The sequence below is a fragment of the Halichoerus grypus genome, chromosome 7, assembly GCF_964656455.1.
Source record: "Halichoerus grypus chromosome 7, mHalGry1.hap1.1, whole genome shotgun sequence".
Taxonomy (NCBI): domain Eukaryota; kingdom Metazoa; phylum Chordata; class Mammalia; order Carnivora; family Phocidae; genus Halichoerus; species Halichoerus grypus.
In genome coordinates this window covers 124492545-124518450 of record NC_135718.1, presented here as the reverse complement: position 1 = coordinate 124518450, position 25906 = coordinate 124492545, and the positions used below count along the sequence as shown (strand labels likewise).

The 25906-nt window shown below is 36.3% G+C and overlaps 1 pseudogene; it reads right to left on the bottom strand.

Moving 5' to 3' along the window:
- Nucleotides 1–22239: 22239 nt before the first annotated feature.
- Nucleotides 22240–23359, bottom strand: LOC118554452 (DNA polymerase beta pseudogene; annotated as a pseudogene).
- Between the last annotated feature and the right edge of the window lie 2547 nt (nt 23360–25906).

Sequence of the window (25906 nt, the reverse complement as noted above, 5' to 3'; positions counted from 1 at the left end):
CTAGGTAGATGTTAATATCCATTATTTATTTTACTATGTAGTGTTTATTTATGACAGTTAAAGAAACTGAGGCTCAAATAAATTGGTATGTTCAAGGTAATGTAGCTAGTAAAAGGTGAACCTGGGATTTGAATTGTTCCCATCTGCTTTCCCAGTCTTTGAGCTCTGCCCCGCACTATGCTCACTAACATCCCATGCCTCCCTACCATCTGGCCTCCCATCGTATCTGTACTGACTCCAGCTTGGAAATTTAGTCCAGACTTCATGCTTTTGCACATTATTCTGTTCTAACAATTCCTGTTTACCCTTTAAGCTCATCTCAGTCTTTGCTTCTTCATGGCAGCTTTCTTTAGCCCCTGGGTTCCCATTTTATATAGTACTATGTACTGTCTAATACTTCCTATCATGATTCCAATCAAATAAAAATGTTGTCTGCCTCCACCTCCCACCTCCTACACCCCTCAATTTGAGTCCCATAAAGAGAAGGACCTTGCACAGGGTAATCGATCCATAGATGTTTGCTGAATGAATGAATGAATGAATGAGTCAGTGAGTAAATAAATGGATGAGCAAACCTCACTCAAACAAGCTATGTTTCTTAACATCAATTTTTCTGGCACCTCTGCCTAGCTGAAATTCTGATTCCCGTGTTTCTGATACTGATCTGATTATTTCACTCTTATTTCAATTTCTGGCTACACCCTTGCTCTAGAGTTGGCATTTTTGGACTGGGCTGAATCCCAAGTATCATACATGTAGCTTTTTCATCCTAACTGGAAGAAAATAAAACTCTTTCCCATGTTATGGTCAGTGCCATTAAACTAATAGGAAAAAAAGGAATAGAGGGTCCCCATATACAGGAGGATACAACTCTCCCCAAAGAAAATATAAGAAGATATATTTACTTTATAATCCCCCACCTTTTGAGAAATCCATCTATTCTGCAGATCAAGAGAAATACAAGTAGAGGGAAGATACTTCACTTAAAAATCTGTAAAGTGTAGCTCTCTTAATTGGTTACTATCTGGTAAGTTCCTTGACCTTAGTGAAAGACACAAGACCAGGTGAAATTTTCTAGAGTTAATATGCTACCAACTTCACTGTGTGGAGAAAAAGAGTCCCACCTTTTCACCAATTTTATTGTAAAACTATTTTATAAATATGTAAAAGCTATAAAAACAGTACTATCTATTAAACATAATACAAAATGGCTTTTATTTACTTTTATTTTTTTTAAAGATTTTATTTATTTGTCAGAGAGAGAGAGAGAGCGCGCAAGCAGGGAGTGTGGCAGGCAGAGGAAGAAGCAGGCTTCCCACTGAGCAAGGAGCCTGATGCGGGACTTGATCCCAGGACCCTGGGATCATGGCCTGAGCCAAAGGCAGACGCTTAACCGACTGAGCCACCCAGGCACCCCCAAAATGGTTACTTTTCATCCTGTTAGCATATGTATTACTTCAAAACAAAAGATCTCCAGTATTTGCACCTGACTGAAAATACCTTGCAAATCTACGCTTAACCTTATGCATTTTACTAACTATCTTGTAACTATAGGCTGTGATTTGCAACAATGCTTAGAATAAGCTGTTTTATTAGTTCAGTGACCCAGTAAGAGTACATATGTATAAAGCACATATATGAGAATATTTGTGATGGTGATTAATTATAGAGCATGGCATCTTAGAAGCCTGCAAATGAATAACTGAATAACATATTCCATTATTAACATTCCTCTGTGAAGTGAGAGGTACAGAGAAAATGGAACAATGGCGTGCTGGGAAGTTGGGTCAGACAAGTGATAAATCAGTTGTGGAGAAATCGGTAAGGAATTATCATAAGCATTAAGCTATCATTCTAACACAATGAATGCAGAGTAATAATAATAATATGGTAGTATTTGTAATTATAATTATGTTCCTTATAAATTATAGATCAGTTCAGAAAATAGCACTTTTATATTTTTAGTAAACGCAGACAATATATCCACAACAATAATGAAAGGGTGCATAGTAAGCCTCCATGAAATATTAAATCTTAAAATATAGTTCTCTATTTCTATTAGCTCAAGGTAGGAATTTTTAATTATTCCTATCTTTTCCATAAGACAAAGTATTATTATATTCAATGTCCTCAACCTGCATATAATACTTCACTTGCCCTTCATCTCTGAATGCCAGCTAGGAAGCCCCATCAATGACACCGTGCATAGGTTAAAATAACCAAGACCTGGAGAAGCACCATCAATTTCTTGTGAATGGAACAGGTAGTGTAATGCTTTTGCCCATAGCCTTACCATTTACAGGTTATCTTCTCTTTCCCCTACCAGATTCTAACCTCCTTAAAAACTGGATCTTGAATGAGATTTTCTTTGCAACAACATGGATGGACCTAGAGGGTATTATGTTAAGTGAAATAAATCAGGGAAAGACAAATTCCATATGATTTCACTCATATGTGGAATTTAAGAAACAAAGCAAACGAACAAAGGAAGGGGAAAAAAGGAGAGAGGGAAGCAAACCAACAAACAGTCTCTTAACTGTAGAGAACAAGCTGATGGTTACCAGAGGGGAGGTTGGGGGGGAGGGGATGGGTTAAATAGGTGATAGGGACTAAGGAGGGCACTTGTGATGAGCACTGGGTGTTGTATGGAAGTGGTGAATCACCATGTTGTGCACCTGAAACAAATATAATGGTGTATGTTAACTATACTGGATTTAAATTTTTTTTAATTAAAAAAATAAAAAGAGAGGTGCCTGGGTGGTTGGTCGGTTAAGCACCTACCTTGGGTTCCATTCATGATCCCAGGATCCTGGATTGAGTCCCGTGTCGGGCTCCCTGCTCAGCAGGGAGCCTGCTTCTCCCTCTCCCTCTGCTGCCTCCCCCGATTGTGCTCTCTCTCTCAAATAAATAAAATCTTTAAAAAAATAAAAATAAAAAGAATTTTTAAAAGGAAATAATAATAATTTTAAAAACCCACAAATAAAACCAGAAACAGACCATAAATACAGAGAAGAAATGGGTGATTGCCAGAAAAGAAGGTGGTGGGGTGTTGGGCAAAGTGAGTAAAGGGGAGTGAGAGGTACCGGGTTTCCAGTGATGGAATGACTAGTCACAAGGATAAGAGGCACAGCATAGGAAATGTAGTCAGTGGTATTGTACTAGCATTGTACGGTACAGAGGGCAGCTATACTTGTGCTGAGCACAGCATAATGTATGGACTTGTTAAATCACTATGTTACACACCTGAAACTAATGTAACAATGCATGTCAACTACAATTTTTAAAAAATTGGATCTTATTTGTATTTCCTATAATGCTGCTGACAATGCTATGTACATGGTAGATATCTGGTATTTTTTTTAAAGATGTGTTTGTTTATTATTTTAGAGAGAGAGAGAGAGCATGCAGGGGGTAGGGGGCAGAGAGAGAGAGAGGGAGAATCTTAAGCAGACTCCCCGCTGAGCTGAGTGCTGAGCCCAGTGCGGGGCTCGATCCCACAACCCTGAGATCATGACCTGAGCAGAAACCAAGCGCTGAATACTTAACCGACTGAGCCACCCAGGCGCCCCTTTGGTGATTTTTTTAAATGACGACTTTTAGAGGCATGCATGTTCTGTGACACAGAACAATAGAGATTTGGAAGAATCAGAGTGAAAAAAGAAAAGGAAAATCCAGTAGCTGGATGGATATCAGATCACCTCTGTAGTTTTAAAAATATACAGATTCCCGGGCACAACATCAGACCTACTGATTCCACATCTCTGAAGTAAGGCCTAGGAACACTTATCTTTAATGTGGACCCAGGTGATTTTAATGTTTAGCTGAGAACAAGAACCATTGATTAGGTACCTAACCTTTCTTTTCCTAGCTGGTGTGCTATAAACGAGTGAAATAAGTAACACTTTCTAGCTTTATATTTCTCAAAGTGTATACATATTATTTATATGTATATTAACATATATTCATATTTTTTTATGATCTCAGTTGAGCAATATATATTCAACAAATCAGTATGTTGGTAGAAAAGTGATCTGGGCAACTCCCTGCATAGTCAATGAGTTTGCTCCTAGTAGATCCCTCACCCCACCCTGGCCCTCTTGTGTATCGATATCTGTGAGCTCACACCTTTGACCTTAAACGAAAACAAGTGAAAGACATCCAACAGTCACGTGCAGATGGGCCAGTGTTTGAACCTTGGTCCTTTCACACATCCAAGCAAAGAGCAGGCTTTTCTTCTACTCCAAATCCCTCTAGTTTGTTCACAAAAGGAAAAGAGAAAGAGTTTCCCTCAACACAGACAAAAAACTTCAAACTTTTTCGGCTACAGCGATTAGAGTAAAACTTGCCAGGTTATGGACTTTATATTCCCAAAGTAGTACTACATAGACACAACTTCTAATGCATAATGCTGGCAAGAGTTATCTTTTTCAGTCATACAAAAACATGCCACAAAGAAGAGATGATTGACAAGGATCAAATTTACCTCAGCTGACATGAATTCTGGAAAAGCTCAGGTCCTGACAGGTTTTCTCCATGGGGTTGGGACAAAGCCAAAATGTGTGGCTGTTTAGGTTTTTCACTGCACAAGGACACCACATCTAAAGGGATACTAGTTACATCATGGACTCCTTTAATCTATGATTACAGTTTTATTGACTCTAAAGATGGGCAATTTCAATATCTGTTAAGACAGCTTTGGGGGAGATGGCAGTAAGTGTCTCATTCTAATATGGTAAATGTATGTCATTCTACTTTGACTTAGAAAAATGGAATTAACTTAAAACTCAAAAAACCTATTGCTCTAACATCATCTAAAATAACCTCTACTTCTAAACAAAGTGCTGGTTTTTTTGCTTTTTACACTGATGTACTGGTAAATATCTCAATTTTTAAAAAAATCTCTTGTTGGGGTATGATTGGACTGGGTAAATTGATGTTTCAAACTGCAGCTTCTGTCATCTGTCTGTTGTTTACTCTGCTAGAATAGAATTTCTGAGTTCTCAATTTAAATATATGTTTAAATTAGTCATTATGCTTCAAATCCTCATGTAATAACCAATACTAACTTACCAATTATAACTCACAAAGTATTATTTAGACATAAATTATATGTATAATCATTATATAATAATTTTATAATAATCTAATGATTGTAACAATGTTGTCATTACAGAAAATTCAACACAAAATTAACTGCTGCTAAAATTTAATAGCTTATCACACATAATTTTTTCTAAATATTACAAATTTTTAAACAAAATATGAATCATGATATTATTTTTCTCCAGATATCAGAAGAAAATATAAATTTAAAAATTTTCTGAATCAGAAAACAGATCATGGAAAGCCATTAGAGAAGCAAAGTTTAAAATATGTGGAATATTGAATATATATATGTGGCAAAAATGGATGTAAATTTGCAGTAAAAGGACAAGTGTTCAGTTACTACTTTGAACAAAATGTAGCCTGGAAACATGCTCTCTATAGAGAGCAGAGGTTGTGAATTTCACTTCTGCTTCCATGTCAACCAAAACTTACGATTAAAAAAATGTGAAACAAAACAAAATTTAAAAACTAAAAATTTCATTGAACTAAATGTATTTTCTGCCAACCCAGATACATAGACATAAAATTTGAATATTATTTAACACAAAATTTTGTTGACAATTACCTACACCAAGTAAGAAATTTAAAGTTTAAAAAATGACACCACATTATAAGTAGGAGGTTTGGGGGAACCTATAACACACAAAAACCATCCAGGCGGTTACAAGTAATCCCATATTCCAGTCACTTTATTCTATCTGAAAAGATTCTGCATTTCATTTGTCAAAAAAATACTTTGGGGATACAAAAAAATGGTAATTTGAAGAATAAGAAGGGTGCAATTGTGGGTGGGCAGCATTTATTACAGATTTTAGTAAATATGAAGAAATGGAATTGTATGCCCATACCAATGTGCTCAGTGTTCAAAAGTGACATCCGATTTGAAAAATGTTATTAATAATGCTGTAGCAAGAGGGGCGTCTGCTCATTCGGCTAGGCATCAGACTCCTGATTTCTGCTCAGGTCATGATCTCAGGGCTGTGAGATCCAGCCCTGCATGGGGCTCCATGCTCAATGGGGAGTCTGCTTGAGATTCTCACTCTTCCTCTCCCTCTTCCCCTCCCCCCCAAAATAAATAAATAAATCTTAAAAAAAAAATGCTGCTGCTGAAAGAGACAATATAAAAATGGAGGAGGAGCACCTGGGTGGCTCAGTTGGTTAAGTGTCTGCTTTCCGCTCTGGTCATGATTCCAGGGTCCTGGGATCGAACCCTGCATCAGGCTCCCTGTTCAGTAGGGAGTCTGCTTTTCCCTCTCTCTCTGCCACTGCCCCTGCTTTTCCTCTCTTGCACTCTCAAATAAATAAATAAAATCTTTAAAAAAAAATGAGGGAAACTGTATACTGTCATTGAACTCCTACATGATTCCATTTTTGGCAAGATAATCATGGTGTTCAGAGAATCATCCAAGAGACTTTATGAACCTAGTAATGGGATTTTTTTTTTCATTTGGCAGAAACCATAGCAATGACTGATAATAATATATATATATCATATATATATCATTTATAATATATATACCATTTAGGGAATGAAATACAAAACCAAATTGTTAAAATTATAGCAGATGCAACGAATGATATTATTTTGGGTGATACAAAGCTTCTCAATTAACTATTTCTCAATTATTATATAATAATGTTAATATTTCAATTACTATAGATCAAATTTTCATGTAAGCCATGCAGCATTTTTTAAAAAGTTATTACAAATGATCTCCAAAATGTTAAGTATTTGGTCCAAGAACACATGGCTCCGAAAGAATAATATACAAGTTAGTGGCCTATTTTTAAAAACTGCATCTAGATAAAACTAATTTCAAAGGCTAAGCATACAACAGTGTCACAAATGTGTGTAGAAAACATAACAGACTGCAAAAAAAAATGCTCAGAAAAAGATTTAGGTATTGTATATTACTTACAATGTACATTATGTAAATTTGATAATGAACAATTCAGGTTAAGTTCTTTCTTGTTACCATCACATTTTATATTACCCAAGATCAATACAACTATTTTTCAGCTCCAATGAAACTTCGGAGGACAAACACACCTTGAGGTTTTACTGACTAAGCTATGAGACGGCCAAGTGGATGCTAGCATGCCGCCAAAAACTCAGCTGCAGGTAGGATGCTTTACTCTTAGAAACTATCGATAATATTAATAAAAATTTTCTAGAACAAGCCAAAGTTCCAGTTTCAAATATTTCCTTTTTAAATGCTCAGGATTAATCAGTCATGATATTTGAAGTAAAATTAATGTTATGAGCAAAATTATGCAAGCATCAAAAATCAATGTACATAATTTTCTTGGCACTGTCAAAAGGATTAGTACATTTTTGAAGAAAAATGAAGCAGTAGGGGCGCCTGGGTGGCTCAGTCGTTAAGCATCTGCCTTCGGCTCAGGTCATGATCCCGGGGTCCTGGGATCGAGTCCCACATCGGGCTCCCTGCTCGGCGGGAAGCCGGCTTCTCCCTCTCCCACTCCCCCTGCTTGTGTTCCCCTCTTGCTATGTATCTCTCTGTCAAATAAATAAAATCTTTAAAAAAAAAAAAAGAAAGAAAAATGAAGCAGTAATGTTGTTTAAAAATTGTCGATAAACAAACTGCAACCTCCTGACATTGATACCGATATTTAGCAATGTAACATGAATAATTCTAGTGAAAAGAGTAAAAGAACTGATTTTGGCTGCAAATTCCCTGATCAAGTGGGTCTATATTCCAAAATTAAATTCCAAAATCAACTTACTTTTTCTCTATTGGATATTTCAATATTACCATGAAAAGGAAGATTTATGATACTGAAAAAAATCTTGGCTTTAGCTACGATATCTATGTCAACTTTTTCCCTTGAAATCAATTAACGACCCAGTACAGTCTGTGACATTAAAAGAACCTTAAATTTTCTCAAACCAGACACCAGTGGAGAATATAGCTTTTTCAAGTGAAAATATATTAAAAATTACTTAACGCCTAGAACATCTCAAGAAAAAACAAGATATTGGAACCAATAAACATCAAAAAAGAATTTTATTTCCAAAAGAGCAAACGGTAACTTTTGTATTTATTACATCATAGTAACTTTGAGTTCCTATTTATTGTGATTAAATATTTGTATTTTTTCTTATTTTATGTTCAATAATTTGATTTAATTTGCCCGAACAGAATGACATTACATTTGTTGTAATTGCTATTATTGAGAAATAAATAATAGGCTGATCATTAAAAGTTTTTCTAAAAGAAAGGGTACCATGTTCAAATGTATACAAAGTCTCCTTTAAGGATTAATGGAAGCCTGAGGATTAGGAAGATGGCTACAAGCAGGTCCAAGTGCACCCTTTCTTGTGTCATAACCTTAAAGGCAAGCCAGACAGGTTCCCCCTAGCTTAAAAGTCTCAGGAAGAGCTCTCCTTGTTCCAACTGGGCTCATCAGCTCATCTCTGAAGCCTTGGTGTGTGTATGAGTTGTTTGTGTGCCCAGATCCAACTCACTTGTCTCGTCTGGTCAGGAAGACAGGGTTAAGATACCATGTTTGACAGCCTCAGTCCAACTACATAGACATGGGAGAGGCAGGCAAGTCCTAAAAGGGAGGGTTGAAGGCACAAATACCAAAAGGAAGAAGGAAAATAATTCAGCAGACTCAACCACAACCGCTGTCACCCCCTACCGTCACTTCACATTTTGTATTTGAAGTCTGGTCTTTGAAAAATTGCTAACAGGCCGAGAACAGCCAGCAATGTATACTTTATCAGCCCTTATACAGGGAAATGATCAACATGTTACAGATGAACATGAGACAGGAGTCTGTAAAGAATGCAGAATGAGATGATAAATACAGAAAAGCTTTGCAAAATAAACTGGGAGAGGAATAATTTCCTTAAATATATCAGGCTAAGTGCTTTACCTGTACATAAATGAAGAGAGGCTGAAAATTTAGCCTAGAATCCCACTGAATTCATTTCTGTATATTATTTGAAATTTGTAGCATAACATTTAATGTGTTTAGTGAACATTTTATCATCCATTCTATATTGTGGTTTCAGTTATTATTTTTTTCTTTAAAGATATATTGATTTATTTATGAGAGAGAGAGAAAAAGAGAGGAGAGAGAGCAGGGAGGGAGGGCAGAGGGATAAGTGAGAGAGAATCCTCAAGCAGACTCCCCACTGAGCACAGAGGCTTATACGGGGCTGGATCCCAGGACCCTGAGATCATGACCTGAGCTGACATCAAGAGTCGGTGGCTTAACCGACTGAGCCACCCAGGTGCCCTGTGGTTTCAGTCTTTCTTAAGGAAAGCATTTTGCCACATTGATAAAGCCCTAAGAACTTTCTCACTTTTTTAAGGAGATACACCTGAACTTAGTAGATCCCACCAGCAATGTCAGTTGGATTATGGTGTGTGGACCAGGGAATGGTGCCTTACGGAACAGTTCCTAAATAATTTCTGTTCTTTTCTGGGTGTGCTATATTCCTCAGTGAAAACTGTTTAATATTCTGTTGTTGTTTGATCCCTGGCTCCTTGTTCAATAGGTCTTTAGAAGTTCCAAGCTTGAACATACTATTTTGAATCTAGATTTTCAATTGTGTGACAGGTCCAGAGATAGAGTAGGAAAGGGAAGTAAACAATGATTCAAGTTTCTTTTACCATCAATTTATGATATCTCATTTATGTCACCTCCTTCTCTATGCCTTTGGGTTTTGCTCATATTTAAAAGAGAGTAATAATATGATTTAGCAAATATGTATTAAATTTTTTTGATTTAAATTTGACATGTGTCCCATGTCGAATGTGCAGCATACAAAATGTGCTTTCTCTGCTAGTAGATCATTTTCCTTCTTTGGGTCTCACTGCAGCATAAAATATGGATTTGGGGTAGATGATCTCTAGGTTCCTCTGATCATATCACAGCATGTTATTGTAAAGTCAAAAGAAACAGACAATGGGTGTGAAAATTATTTGAAAAGCATAAAATCTTTCATAATGATGATACCAGAGGACTGGAAGAATATAAATATATATATATATATATGATTTCTTTTAAAAAGCATGTTTTATTAAAATCCCACTAATATCTAGACCTAATAGGCACCATCCAGTTGTAAGAGGAACAAAGATGGAGTCACTTATATTGGTCATGCTAAAATTGGACATTTTAGATAATCAATATTACATCAGAGACTGCACTTCCCCCACTCTCACCTTTAAAATTACCTTGTTAACATTATTAGAATCTGGTTCTTAAAAGAGTGGGTCTTCCATGAATCTGCTCTCTCTTTTGTCCATGAATCAGTCTGAACTAGTTCAAACTACTAGCTTAATATCAGGCCAATTTTTTTTCTTTTTCAAGTGTAGAAGTTGGTTTGAAAACAGTTTGAAAAGAAGAAAAAGGGTTATGAACACTGAAAATAAGATAGCATAAAAAATAATTTTTACACTTGTATGCATCCACAGAACCATGAAGGGAAATTATCATTCATTGAAAACATCTTCTTGCTGGCAGGTAATAATGATGGCTAATGAGACTGACATTTACACTGCTCAACAAAAAAGTATTTTTCTAAACATGATGTATAATTAACATAACTTGCACACAAATCACACACACAAAAAGCATCAAGTTATCAAGATATATGGGTAAATAATATCCTCCAAAGATTTCCATTCAATCATTTTGTGTTTTTGAGTAATTTTAAGGCTACTTTAGAGTTTTTTCCTTCATTCTTCTAAGTGAAGATAAACCAGTTCATATTGATGAAAACTATCAGTTCTTTCATCTTGGAAGAAAGAAAAAAGGAATGTAGGGAAAGGGAAAGAGGGAGGATAATAAAAAGAAACTGAATTGTGTAAGACTGTTGAATCACAGACTTGTACCTCCGAAACAAATAATACATTATATGTTAATAAAAAAAAGAAGAAGAAGATAGCAGGAAGGGAAAAATGAAGGGGAGGAAATCAGAGGGGGAGACGAACCATGAGAGACGATGGACTCTGAGAAACAAACTGAGGGTTCTAGAGGGGAGGGGGGTGGGGGGATGGGTTAGCCTGGTGATGGGTATTAAAGAGGGCACGTACTGAATGGAGCACTAGGTGTTATACGCAAACAATGAATCATAGAACACTACATCAAAAACTAATGATGTAATGTATGGTGATTAACACAACATAATAAAATAAAAAAAAAACGGTAACACTAGATTTTGAATAAAAGCCATTAAAAAATGTATGTTTCCTTCCATAGATTATAATGTCTCATTATGTTTGGATCCTTATTGTTTTTCTTCATAAAGTGTATTTTCTGTCATTATAAATAGTGTTCCCTTTATTTCTATTAACAATTATTTATTTATTTTCCAAATAGGTTTAGATCCTTTTTATGTTAGCAGCTGAGAGAAATACTACTAATCACAGACTTTTATATATGATGAAGGACAAGCCTCTTACAAGTCTATGTGGAATTATAAACACCACGTGTGACTGTACAGGTAAATATAGTAAAACTGTTAAGTTGGAGAGTATTTTGAGAATATTGAACTTTATCATTTTACAACTTTAGAAAAGACTTTAAAACAGACGGATGCAGGGGAATAAACATGCTGAGAAAATAAATAAGAATCATGATTTACATTGTTGAACGGTGCTAGGGAAGGTTCTAATCATAACTGTGGTTGAGTTCTGTATACTTTTTCATTTCCACCTCAAGAATTTCCACAGAAGTCTCCACTTCTCAGGACTCACTCAAGTCAGGAATCAACTTTTCCATCAGCACTGCCTTTCCTGCAGCTATCAGTCCCCAGTTCATCCAAATCTTCCTGCCTCTCATTTCCTCAGAACTCTACGTTCAGAAAAACAAATTCAACGTTTCAACTTAGTGCACATTTGTTAGAATACAGCTGACTAATGGGCGTTAACATTTCTTTTTCTCCAGAATTTCTCCCCTTAGGTCTTTCTTGAACCTCACCAAATTTCAAAATAAAATTTCCTGTTAAGTGCTCTTTCTGTTCAAGAATCTGCACTCACTCAGATCAAGGGCTTTGTCAAGTGATCCTCTCTTTCCCAGTTCAGTCTCTCTCTAGATAGTGATCTGTTCAATTCTGTCTAGTCAGGTCAGACTTCTTCACTGTTCCTCACATGTAGTGTTCATGCCCACTCTTGTGTCTGTGTACTTCTTTTGTCCTGAAATACCCTCCTGCCTGGTCACATCAATCTTTGTTCAATGTATAATCAGCTAAGCATCTGCATATAAATGCATACATTTGCTAAAATATAATTCAATTTCCATCTCCCTAATGAAGTCTCATGTCCATAATGATCTAATTCTTATTTAATGTTTCACTAACTTGAAATGGTACCTGTTCATTTTACTTTTTAATCGTAACTTGGTATTGTTAAAACATTTTTACATTAATTGCGCTATTTGTGCCCTTAGGGACCTAGAAATCTTAAAACAGTCTGATCTTGATTCAGAAGGCTGTGAGGAAGCATTCAAAATTTTTGAACTACAGGGAAATGTGATGGGAGCTGCAATCTTTTGACTCCATCTTCTCTCTATAGGATAGATAACAATTGGGATACTGTACCATTCACGATGTTTAAAATCCTTTGGCAATGTCCTATAGCTTTCAGTTAAATAATAGTCTAGCACTGACCTGCCTTTACAATTTCTCTACTGCAAATTTCTGCCGCTCTTCCCTTTGCTTTATGCCCTTCACTTCTGCTGCATAGAACTCTTTCTAAATCCATGAACTCATCATGCTTCCAGGATAAAAGACAGATGAGCAGCCAAGAAGAAGGAGAACCCCAGAGCAGACAATTACTTCAGTAGAAAGCAAAATGCTTAGTCAAATCTATATATAAATAATCATTCGTGAATCTGAAAGGTATCAGTAAGTCATTGATGGAATGAGCAATAAAAGGACTTATATGCAGTTAATGGTTCAACTAATGAAGAGGGACTGGATTAGATTAGAAAAGCTTGAAGAAAGGTCCAGTTAATAGGATCAATTAAATATTTGGAAATGAAACCTGAAAAAAACTCCCACATGTATTAGCAACTACATACAGAGCATCATGATGCTTGCAGGTTTGTATTCAAGAGGAAATTTAAAATTCTGTTGTATTACTACTCATCATATTCTTTTATATAAAACTTTCATACATCTCTAAATTTCTCAAATTTTTATGCTGGAAAGCTGAAACTACTATACCTTTTGAGCTACGTGAACGACACACTTGGACTCATTCTGGTGGCAGTGACCAGTGTACAGACAGCACATTATAAAAAAAACAAAGTAGTCTCCTTAGGAAGTAGTCTGAGATCTCACATGTAAGTGTGATCAGCGGCAAAAGGGAAAAAAATGGCCTGTGACACCTGCAACCATGCCCAATCGTCATCTCAATAAAACCAAAAATTGAGGAAGAACATCCAAAATGATCTTTTACTTCCTGGGGAAAAAAAAACAAACAAAATGGCCACGAGAAAGCTGACAGAGGTCCTTCTCCACTTGCAGCCAGTCCAATCTTCTGTGAAGACAAATCTTATGTCTTTCCCTTGTGAAAAACTTCCGACTGCTCTTAGGATAGGACAAAATTTGTAATATGAACCACAAGACCCTGTATCATCTAACCTTGAGATGTCCAATACAGTTACCATTAGCCACATGTGGGTATTACTTTTAAAATAATTAAAATCAAATAAAATTTTAAATTGTGTTCTTCAGTTGTATTAGCCACATTATAAGTGATCAATAGCCACATGTGGTTGGGATCCTGGCAGGATTTTTTTTTTTTTTTTAAATAAAGATTTATTTATTTATTTGAGAGAGAGAGTGTGCGCGTGCAAGTGGGGGGAGGGGCAGAGGGAGAGAATCCTCAAGCAGACTCCCCACTGAATGCAGAGCCTGACTTGGGGCTCGATCTCACCACCTGTGAGATCACAGACCATGAGATCATAACCTGAGCTGAGGCCAAGAGTCGGATGCTTAACCAACTGAGCCACCCAGACACCCCAGGATTCTGTTTCTTGATCTAACCACATGGATGTGTTCACTTCATAAAAATTTATTGAGCTGCACATTTATATTTGTGCACTTTCATATTTATATGCCCTATTTAAACTAATATAAAAACTTAAAAATGCATTTGCTTCTTTATTTTATTTAAATGTTTGGCTTCTAAAATATTGGTAAGCTTCCAGTTTAAGATGGCAGACTGAATATATTCATTTACCTCTAATCTTTAAGGATGTCTTCCTGAAAAGACACAAAAAGTGTTTTTAAAGGAATGGAACAATAAGAGGGCTGGTAAACTAGAAGGAGGACTACCAAAGGACCAGAAAATTTCTGACTGATGGAGAAAACAAGTCAGGAAAAGTTTTATCCCCAAACACCAGAAGGAAGAATTGCCCTTTCCAAAGAAAGGCTCAGAGTCAGCTACCACAAAGAGAAAGAGTGAACTGTGATGACAATTAAATATAGTTGCTTTTGGCACAACTTGATCATTTAGACAGATTTCCCTCATTCCCAGCCTCTTCCTAGACAAAATATATAAAGCAGGGTTTTTAGGCCTCATGGATAAAACTTGAATATGTTCCCCTATATGGGAAAGGAGTCAATATATTGTTGGAACCTGCAAGAGAAGCAGAGCAAAACCAAAGGTAACACTGAACCATCACACTGGTCACTAAGGAAATTAATAGAAAGAGAAGGCAGCTCCATCCAGTGGTGAAACACACTAAAACACTCTGCCCGAGAGTAAATCTCCCTTTACTTTAGGAATGATAAAAGTTCCAACAGGCCTGACAATATTGCAGAGTCTAGAACTAGCCTTCTCATTTAAGAGTGTGGCATGTCAGGAGAACAGAACTATACAACCATACAACTTCAGAAGAAACACACAACAAATGCCTACAATAATCAACTAAATCTTTATTCAGAAATATGAACAAAAAACAAAGATTCCAGGCACTTAAGGAAAACTAATAACAGAAAAAAAAAAAATGCCATCAGAGAAAACAGAGATAATTTAAGAAAAAGAATAAATAAACTTTAAAATACAAACATAATTAGAATTTCTGTTGGTGAATTCGTAGGCAGTGTGAATAAGGAGCTAAAGTAACTAACAATAATATAAACTAAAGCAACAACAAAAGAAATTAACACAAATTTGAACTTGGAGGAAAATTCCTAAGAGACAGAAATGGGAATTGAAAAGCAAGACAATAAATATAATGTTGTAGATCTAGGGGATTATAACATAAAGAAGTAAATTCAAACAAGGCACTTGGGTTCTAATACCCATGTTGTAATAGAAGAAAAGATGTTTGGTGCGTAAGTGTGTACTAATTGAAACTCAGAGATTTATACAAAACCAGCCTGTTTTCTCAGTGAAAGAGAGACTAGAAAAATACTGCTCAATAGTTCATGTATATGACAAGGAAATTTATCTTTGCCCAGAGTTTAAGGTTAGCAAAGAAAATGTAAAAGAGTCATATGGGAATTCAGAGTCAGAATTTAATCTATAAAGCAGGGTTTTTAGCCCTCATGGATAAAACTTGAATATGTTCCCCTATATGGGAAAGGAGTCAATATATTGTTGGAACCTGCAAGAGAAGCAGAGCAAAACCAAAGGTAACACTGAACCATCACACTGGTCACTAAGGAAATTAATAGAAAGAGAAGGCAGCTCCTTTTATCTATTTGATAAAAGACTCTCTTTGCCAAAAAAATTAACTGTTCCCAGTCTGGTTTCACTACATCTGATATCTGGCACAACCCTCTGTTGTGTGTCAACTGTTTTGTGTCAACCTGTTCTAAAACTGTTCTGTGTCAACCCTCCCACAAATAGAACTGTCACAGAAAAACCATAATCCACTGAAGATGAACTCATGATCAAAAATTACAGAACACATGCAAAAATGATTGAGCATTAAGTAAGAGTCAGAAGATACAACAAACAAAGGGATTTGTATCTCAAGAACTTAAAATAATATAATGCTCATAAATAGATTATAAAATAATTATATTTAAAATAAATGACAAAAGGAGGTAGAAATTATAAGAGATATAGAAGACACTATAAAAAGAAATAAACATATTGAAAGTGAACCAAATATAGCAGGTAGAAAAGGAAAATAAAGTCACTGAAATATAAATCTAAATGGATGGACTAACAACACACTAGACACTGCTGAAGAGATAATTAGTAAACTGGAAGACAGACTTGAGGAAAATATCCAATTATAGCACAAAGGTATAAAGGGCTGGAGAACAGTAAAGAGAAGTTATAAGACAGGGAAGGTAAAATGTGAAGATCCAGTGTGTATCCAGGAGGAGTTTCAAGAGGAGAATACAATGAAAATGAGGAGAGGCAAAGAGATCATGGTTGAGGATTTTTCAAAATTGATGAAGATATGAATCCTAAAATCAGAGCAAGCCTTAAAGAAAAATAAATAAAAGGAAACTCACATCTTGACCTATTGTTGATAAACTCAGAACATCAAAGGCAAGGAAAATCTTAAAATCAACCAAAAAGAAAGGACAAATTATCTCTAAAAATAGATGAACGGTAAGGAGAGGCCACAAATGATATCTTCAAAATGGTAAATTGTTTTTCAAGAGAAAAAGAAAAACACACATTTTTAGAACTTCAAAGACTGAATTTATCAAAATATTCTCAGTGGAAGAACTGCTCAACAACATACTTGGAGAAGGAAATTGGACTCCAAAGAAATGGGTGTTGCAAGAAGCAATAGGAAGCAAAGAAATTAGTAAGCCTGTGAGTATTAAAAAATAACTGTGAGTAATTAAAAAATAACTGGAAATAAATTCTGACAAGAATAGCATTTAAGTTTAAAGTGGTTATTCAGAGTTTAATTGTGGTAAGGTCCTAATTCTCTTTGGACAAAAGATACAGGCACTGATTAACTTTAGACTTTTATGTCAAATATGCATGTTAAAATTCCATTTTAATAATTAAAAGACTTGATATTGAATCTGTCAATTCACACCAACAGCAGGGAAAAGAGGGGAATAAGATAACTCAATCTAAAATAAGTCAAGAAAAGAAAATAAAGAAGCTGAGTTAAAGCATTTGGGAATTGAAAGCAGTGTAATATATTTTGAAGTTATTATAATTACTCTTATTATTAAAGTAAATTATAGTCATCTAAACCAGGAATTACAATAAATGTAAACTAATTTAATATATGTATGTGTGCGTATGTGATCCACAGAGATTAAAGGAATCATAAAGTTATGTTAAAAAAAAAAAAAAAAAAGAAGGTGCTACAAAAAAATAGCAATCAGACAATGAAAGACTTGGGAATTTTAAAAAGGTGATTGTTGAAATAAAAACTCAATAAATAATGTGATTAGAAAGAACAGCTCTCAAGTCCAAGCTAGTAACGAAGACATAAAATCAAAGAAATCTCCTATAATGTAGAGTTATTTGTAGACCTACTATACACCACAGAATACATATTTTACTCCTATTATGTGCCAGACACTGTTCTAAGGACTTGACATTACCAAATAATCCAATAAAATACTATTACCCCCATTTTACAGATGGGAAAACTGAAGCATAGAACATTAAATAATTTGCAGAAAAGACAAAAGAAAAATAGCAAAGTAAAGTTCAGAAACACAGAGGATAGATTCCAAAGTTCAAATATATAGGAATAAGAGTTCCAGAAGCAAAAATCAGAAACAACAGAAAGCAGAAAATAATTAAATAATCGACATTATCATTTTTAACTCAAAAATTTTCTCTGAGTTAAAAAAATAGTTGTATATTTTGATTAAAAGAGCCTACCACATACAAGCATAATAAATGGGTAAAATGTCTATGCCTATAAATGGTCTAGAGTCTCAAAATAAAAGAAAAATCAAGAAAGCTTCCAGAGTGGAAAATCTGGTATCTTACAATGAAATGAATATCAGATTTCTCTTTAGCCTCAGTGAGTGCTAGAACACTATGAAATAATTTCCTCTCCACATTTTGAAGGACTATTAATAGAAACTATCAGTTACAAAAGAAGACATAAAGAGAGAAAGATATAAAGAAATTTGGGGATATGCAAAGCAATCGAAAAAAATTACCATCCATGCACTCATATGAAAAAGTGTATCTACCACAGAAAAACATAAAAGGAATACCCACAAAAATTATGCTTTTCTATCACTTTTCTGAGATACAAGAAAGAATGGCAACAAGAAAAAGTGATTAAAAAAAAAGAATTTTTCCTCAGACTGTGAGATTGAATCATTCATCTTAAATATTAGAGGACTGGTTATACAAAATTGCATTCCTTTTTCACATGTCCATTCAGCTCAGTTATTTCTCCGGTATATAATATTTATATCATAATGTAAATGCACTTCAAATACATTTATGGTACTATACTGGAAAAAATCCACATATAAGTGGATCCACGCAGTTCACGCTCATATTGTTCAAGGATCAACTGTATATATGAGAAAATAACTATCGGCAATATCCCCCATTAACACAGATGTACAATATCGAAACACAATTTTACAAATCTGATTCAACAATTTATAAAGTGGATCATACATCATGACCAGGTATGATTTATCTCAGGAACACAATATATGTATTTCAGAAGAAATCAATTTGCAAATAAATTACAAAGTGAAATAAGCAGTGCTTTTAAATGTTTTACATTCTTTTTTTTAAAAAAAGAAAAGTTTATGTACATAGTTAGAATTGAGTTCTTTGCACAATCCTGCAAATCCCTGAGCACTTCTGAAACAAAGGGAGAAAAATATCATAAGCATTAAAAGGTGTCACTGAGGCTAATGTAACATGAGTCTCGGCTCTGGAAGAGTTCGCCTTGAGTTATTCTAGCTGAGCCAATTAAGCACCTGGCAGTGCCTTGAGTTATTCTAGCTGAGCCAATTAAGCACCTGGCAGTGCAGGCAGGGAGAGCACCAGGGCTCTCAACCAGCCACCCTGATGCTTGAGAGACACCTCCCAGGCCACTGTGAGTTCTGAATGCTGGGGACTGGAGAAAGGGAGATACATGGTGATTAGAAGAAACAAAGAAGAGGCAGGTATTAACTGGAAAATTGAGAAGAGCTTTACCCAGAAGTGCTAAAAATCATGTTTGCAATGCTTAATTTACTTTTATTTTCAGAGTTGTCCCTAGAATTATAAATCACTCTCCTTTATTTTTAGTACAAAAGATGTGGCACTCCTAGGTTAATGGACCTCCCCTTTGACCTTTTATTCTGTTATATATTAAGGAAAATATCAGATATTTCTTTGTAGTTAATTAATATTAATAGTAATTCTAGAATAAAATAATAAATGGTAAGTTAGTTTCTGAATTAAAATCATACATTGCTTTAAAGTTTATTTCCACAAACTGCTTAAAATTCAAACTAAAATTGTATTATACTTTTCAGTGAAAACCAGATAGTTGGATTAATCTTTATAAAACTAAAAATTTACATAATCCATATATTCAAAAACCACTTTGTTCTTTTAAAAACATCTTTTAAAATTTAATTTTATAATCACCTTGAACTTACCCCTGTCTGAAGGTCTTGCATAACCCATAGGCAAATGGAAGAAAATTTTGATGGGTGGGGCAAAAGGACTCTTCCCTGCCAAAGCCTAGAGGAAAAGAACATGGATCCATAAAGCAACCCACTTTCCAGACAAATGTTATTGGTCTTTATATTGCAGTTCTTTTGTGTGAGCTTTTTAATTAGCTGCTTACAGCACAGTATTAATGACAGTGAAGTCACAGTGTGAGCACTTACTGAGCAAGACAGAGATACAAGGAGAAAAAATCCATGACCATAAATTGCACCCAAACCCCATTCAGCTATCTTATAACCAATATTGGTGATTATAAAGAGAGCCAGGTAGGAAGATACAAATGGTTCAGGGCAAACCATAATCATGATCAGAAAAAGAACTCAGAGTACTAATCCTGCTGACTGAGTTTGTAGCATTGCTACATTAGACTGAATAGCCCCCTTATGATAATTGGTATTATCTCCTTAATAACTTGCAATACTCCATTGTATGCATCCCCTTATGTTTTAATGACATCACCATAATAATTATTTTATTAAAAATACTTAAATATTATCTATTTGCACCCTATACTCTGCTCTCAGAAGAGAAAAAATATGTTTTTCAAATATTCGTTGGCTTTGATAATTTTTGGCCCTTCAAAAATATTATTTTAATTCCCTCTGCTGATCCTGACATTCAGTGTGCACTTTTATTTATTTTTTTTGAAGATTTTTATTTATTTATTTGACAGAGAGACACAGTGAGAGAGGGAACACAAGCAGGGAGATTGGGAGAGGGAGAAGCAGGCTTCCCGCTGAGCAGGGAGCCCAATGTGGGGCTCCATCCCAGGACCCTGGGATCATGACCTGAGCCGAAGGCAGACGCTTAATGACTGAGCCACCCAGGCACCCCTATTTTTTTATTTTTGATATTATTCTTTTTTTAAGATTATTTGAGAGAGAGAGAGCACAAGCATGAACAGGGCGAAGGAGCAGAGGGAGAGGGAGAAGCAGACTCCCCGCTGAGCAGGGAGCCCGATGTGGGCTTCGACCTCAGGACTCTGAGATCATAACCCAAGCAGAAGGCAGCCGCTTAACTGACTGAGCTACCCAGGTGCCCTCAGTGAGCACTTTTAATCAGAAGCACAAGACATCTATTTTTTTTTAAGATATATTTATTTATTTGAGAGAGAGAGAGAGCAGGGGAAGAGGAAGAGGGAGAGGGAGAGAGAGAATCCTCAAGCAGACTCCCCACTGAGCACTGAGCTGATGCAGGGCTCTATCTCACAACCCTGAGATCATGACCCGAGATGAAATCAAGAGCCGGCCACCCAACCAACCGAGCCATCCAGGTGCCCCAGCACAAGACTTCTGATTGGTAGATAATGTTTGATGCATTTATCTGTCATGCTGAGACCACAAGCAAGCCTTAGGATCATGTACTTTATATGTCCAAATATAGATTTAACTCTAAGGCTAGACTCTCATTTATTCTATTCTATTTATTTTAGTAAACAAATAGAAATTATAGTTGGTTATGGTTTGGATATGGTTAATTCAGATTTTTCTACAGTAATATCCTCGGCTGGATCCTCTGAGATTAACAGTGCAAGAGTTCTATCAGATAAAATGCCTGGTGAGAGAAAATGGAAGGAGCTATAAGAACTCAGACCACGATGCAAGTCTGACCCCAGGTGAGGAAATGCAGGAGGAAAGAAGGAGGAAAGGTTGAATGGAAGGAGGCATCCCAGATTGCCATGCAATTTAATGAAAGTCTGGCAATATGTTTGGAAGTCTTGAGCCAAAGTAAGCCATCAGAGGTGCCTCCATGTTTTCAGTAACAGTTCAGTAACAGTAACATTCAGTCACTGGCTGGAGCAGGGCAAACACAGCGATGGTTCTCAGAGGGCAGCGCCTGGGGCCCTTGGCCAATTACAATCCCCATAGTTGGAGATCAGCAAGGCTCATTCTCAAGGTTGCCACAACTGTCTGCTGTTAAACTTTTGGGAAATACTTTTCCAAAGTTATGAGATGCATAATTTTGACAAAATATCACTACAACAATCTTTCAAAGTGACATCTTTTGATTAGGAAAAAAACATGCGGTGCCAGGTTTTTAAAAATCTCACAAAGATTCTAATAGAGACCACTGTTAATCTATTAGTGTTACATGAATCAATTATGATATCAAATACTACAATAACAGCATATTTCACTTCAAATATTTTTTATGGTAATTCTAAAGAAAACTATCTTGATTTAAAACAAAATGGTAGAGATATAGAAATTTAAAATATTTTGGGAGGTGATTTTATAAAAGCAGATAAGAAAATAAATGATGCAATGGGATCAAAATTATATACCCTTTTCTTTAAAATATAGTATTTTAATCAATTACCTTTCTTATTTCATCTGCTTTTCCAGAAAGCCCATGAATGTTGGTATATCAAAAGCAAGATAAACTTCCTTAAATGGCATAGAAATGTGTGACATCCCTAGAAAACATCATCATAAGGAACGAAGTAATAGTATTAAAACATCTCACCCAACCCCGTAATGATGACTAACCTATTTTCAGAATTTCATGGTTTTTTTTTTTTTTTTTTTAAGTAGTATGAGAGGCTTTATTGACTACAATGCAAGCTAAAGCATGAAGAAGAAACAATCATTTAAAAACACCAAAGACCCTTACATAGCAAAGGTTAAGAAATAAATTAAGACTCCTGCTGAGCTGAGCTGGCCTGAAAAGAACGGGCCTTATTCACTCTGATCCTTGGGTTCTCGGTATTTCCACTGGATGTAGTCAAAGATGTCTTTCTCACTATCCACTGGCAGAGGTTCTCCAGCGACTCCAGTGACTCCCAAGGGATGGATTGTGTACTCATTGATTGTGAAGCCCTTTTCTAGGGCATGAGCTCTCATATTCTTATTGAAAATATCACTCCCAGTGAAACAGAGAACACCACAGTAATACTGATCCTTGGGTATCAACCTTATATCAATTCTCCTGTGTGGATACTCCTTTTCATCATTTTTACTGGGAAGCTGGCAAACACCCATGAACTTTGTTTCACCTTTTGACAGAGTATCTGTAATAAAATGGACCTTCTGTAACTGCTCCACAACACGATGTAACAGCTTTGGCTGTTTGGTTGATTCAGAGGTAAAGCTTGGATGGGTCAGAAGAACATCCATGTCACCACTGGACTCTGCACCTTCTAATGTTTTAATTCCTTCATCTACAAACTTCCTTGCAGCAGATGGACCAATGCCACCAACTCGAGTCAGAAAATTGATAGATGAACTCGTGTCATCCTGCCAAATCTTTTCCAGCTTATGCAATTTTCCAGTCAATAAAAATTCATCAATCTTTTCAGCAATTTTTGTTCCTACTCCAGGCAATTTCTTAGCTTCTATTCCACTCTTGATTTTGTGTGGGTACTTTGCTATCACAGATGCTGCTTTTCTGTAAGCATTGTACTTGTGGATTGCTTGGTTCACGTTCTTCTCAAAGTTTGCGAGTTCTGCAAAGGCAACAAGAGGCTGTGAGCATGTCGGTGATTCCCCCGTTGAGCGTCTCCTGCGGCGCCTTGCGTTTGCTCATGGTGGCCTGCACCCGAGGACCACAGAGTGCTCAGAACCGGGGACTGGCCCCCTCTCCCAGCTTTAAGGAGGGGCCGGGACTTGGAGAGGGGGACAGGACCAACCCAGTCCCGGCAAAGCCAGCACGACCCACCCAGAATTTCATGGTTTTAAGTAGCTAGAGAATAAAAAGCTTTTCCTGCAAGCCTTCCATATGTAACAAAATAAAGCTTGCCATGCTTCGCCTGTGCATTTAATAATGCACACCTATTGATTTATGTTCACCAATCTATTGTAACCATTATTGTTTTAGGTCTTTTGCCTCCAAAAATGTCTTCGGATTTTTCAAAATTATAAATGTCAAGTGATTTGTTGTATTCCTTAAAAATACACTGAGCCAGAATAGTGAAGGGAGGACGCCAGTTCAGGAAGGTGAGCACGGGTACCTTCCAGCGTGTGAGAGCCAGCACCCCTCCCCCTCTGCTCCCCGCAGACCTTCGCCCCGCCCATGGCCGAGCTAATTCAGAAGAAGCTACAGGTAGAGGTGGAGAAATAGCTACAGAAGGACTTGAGTTAATCCATGTCAGCGCGGCAGAAATTTGAGGTGCAACTAACAGAAAATGATACCATGAAGGAGAAACCGGCCCTGCTGGGCGGGTCCAGCGTGGTCTTTACACTTCTGGATCCTGTGCTGGTCAAAAGGGAGCGGGGAGAGGCTCGGGCCACCGGGGTTGGGGGGGTGGGGAGGCTGGACTATATCACCACTGAAATCAAGCTATAGGAGTCGCAGCTGTGGGGCCCTAAAGTGCAGTTGGAGCAACAGAGGAAAAGCCTGGCAGCCAAGGCAGGGGCTTCTGGGAAGGCCTGGCCCCCACGATGGCGCGGGGTTGTGGGGGGTGTGTGTGGGGGAGGCGGGGGAGGGAATGGGGCAGCTCTAGGGTCTGTACTTCAGCTAATAAAATGTGAAAACACCTGGTTGTGACTGATCAGCCAAAACAAAACAAAATATAAAGAGAGAGAGCCAAAGTTAAATTATTCAGTAAATATACCCAGGGTATTTTAGGAGTTTGTTAACATTTTTCTCAGTTTGCTATTATGAAATATTTAATAGTACTTTAATTCCTACATATTTTAATGCATTTGCCCCAGATTTAACGACTCAAATCACACTCAAAGCAAGGACTCTTGCATGCTATTTTTGTTTTAAAAAATTCTATGAAAACATACAAATAGTCACAAATATTGTGCTTTTGTTCTACTTCTAGGTATTTATCCTAAGGAAATAATCCAAAATGTTAGAAAACAATGTGCTCTCAGATGTTCTTCACAGGATATTTATAATATTGATATATTAAGGGAAATTATGACATTAAGGGAAATATACAATTACAATATATCTACTCAATAGAATATGAGGCAAACATTTAAAATTTTGTTTTAAAATTATAAGGAAATGTGAACAAGGATTATGATATCTTATGTTAAAAAATATGTTATATATGACACATAAGTAGTTCTATTTTTTAAAATCCTAAGAATACTATCAGAAACAAGTAACACTAGGATTACGTTTATATTGTTGAGGTGTGTGTTACTTAATATCTAATTTCCCATGTTTGGTAATATCATTACACTGCTTTTCAGAATGGAGAAATGATTAATTTATTTCCTCCAGAAAATGAAGGATTGCAATACTTTCCAGTTCATTCTAGAGGCCATCATTATTCTGATACCAAAACTTAAGAAAGACATCACAAGAGAAAATAACTAGAGACCAATATCCCTCATGAATGTAGATGTAAAATGTTTAAATAGAATTTTACAAATCTAGCTCAAAATTTTATAAGATGAACAATATATCATGACCAAATATGATTTATCCCAGGGATGCAAGGCTGGCTTAATATTAAATATCAACCAATAAAATTCACCAAAAATAACAAACTTTTTAAAACTCAAATATGATTATCTCAGTAGACATAGAAAAAGCACTTGAAAAAAAGCCTGCATCGGGGCACCTGGGTGGCTCAGTCAGTTAGGCGGCTGCCTTCGGCTCAGGTCATGATCCCAGGGTCCTGGGATCGAGCCCCACCTCGGGCTCCCTGCTCAGGGGGAGCCTGCTTCTCCCCCTCCCTCTGCCTGCTGCTCTGCTTATCTGTGCCCTCTATGTCTCTGTCAAATACATAAATAAAATCTTTAAAAACAAAGCCCGCATCCATTCTTTATAACAACTCTTACCAATCTAAGAATAGTAAAGAATTTCCTCAATCTGATTACTAGGCATCTACAAAACACCTATAGCTAACATCATTTTTAATGGTTGAAAGGCTGAAGGCTTTGCCCCGCAAAGTGCGGAAAAACAACAAAAAAGGATGCCCATGTAACAGATCAGTTCCTTAAACTCTTCTCCTCCCATGACCTTGTGCTCTGCTCTACCTCAGCCATTAAAGCCCACGGTCATACATTAGGCCTAGTCACTATCAATCATTGCAACCCCTCCCTCACCTTAATTTCCAAGGATATCCTTTCTAATCACTATCATCTATCTTTCTAGCCCCTCCTTTTAATCAGTTAGCTATTGTTTTATAACTATACAACCCCAACATTTGGTGGCTTGAGATAACAGCTTTTTATTATTATGAGTCTATGTGTTGATTGGACAGTTCTGCTGGG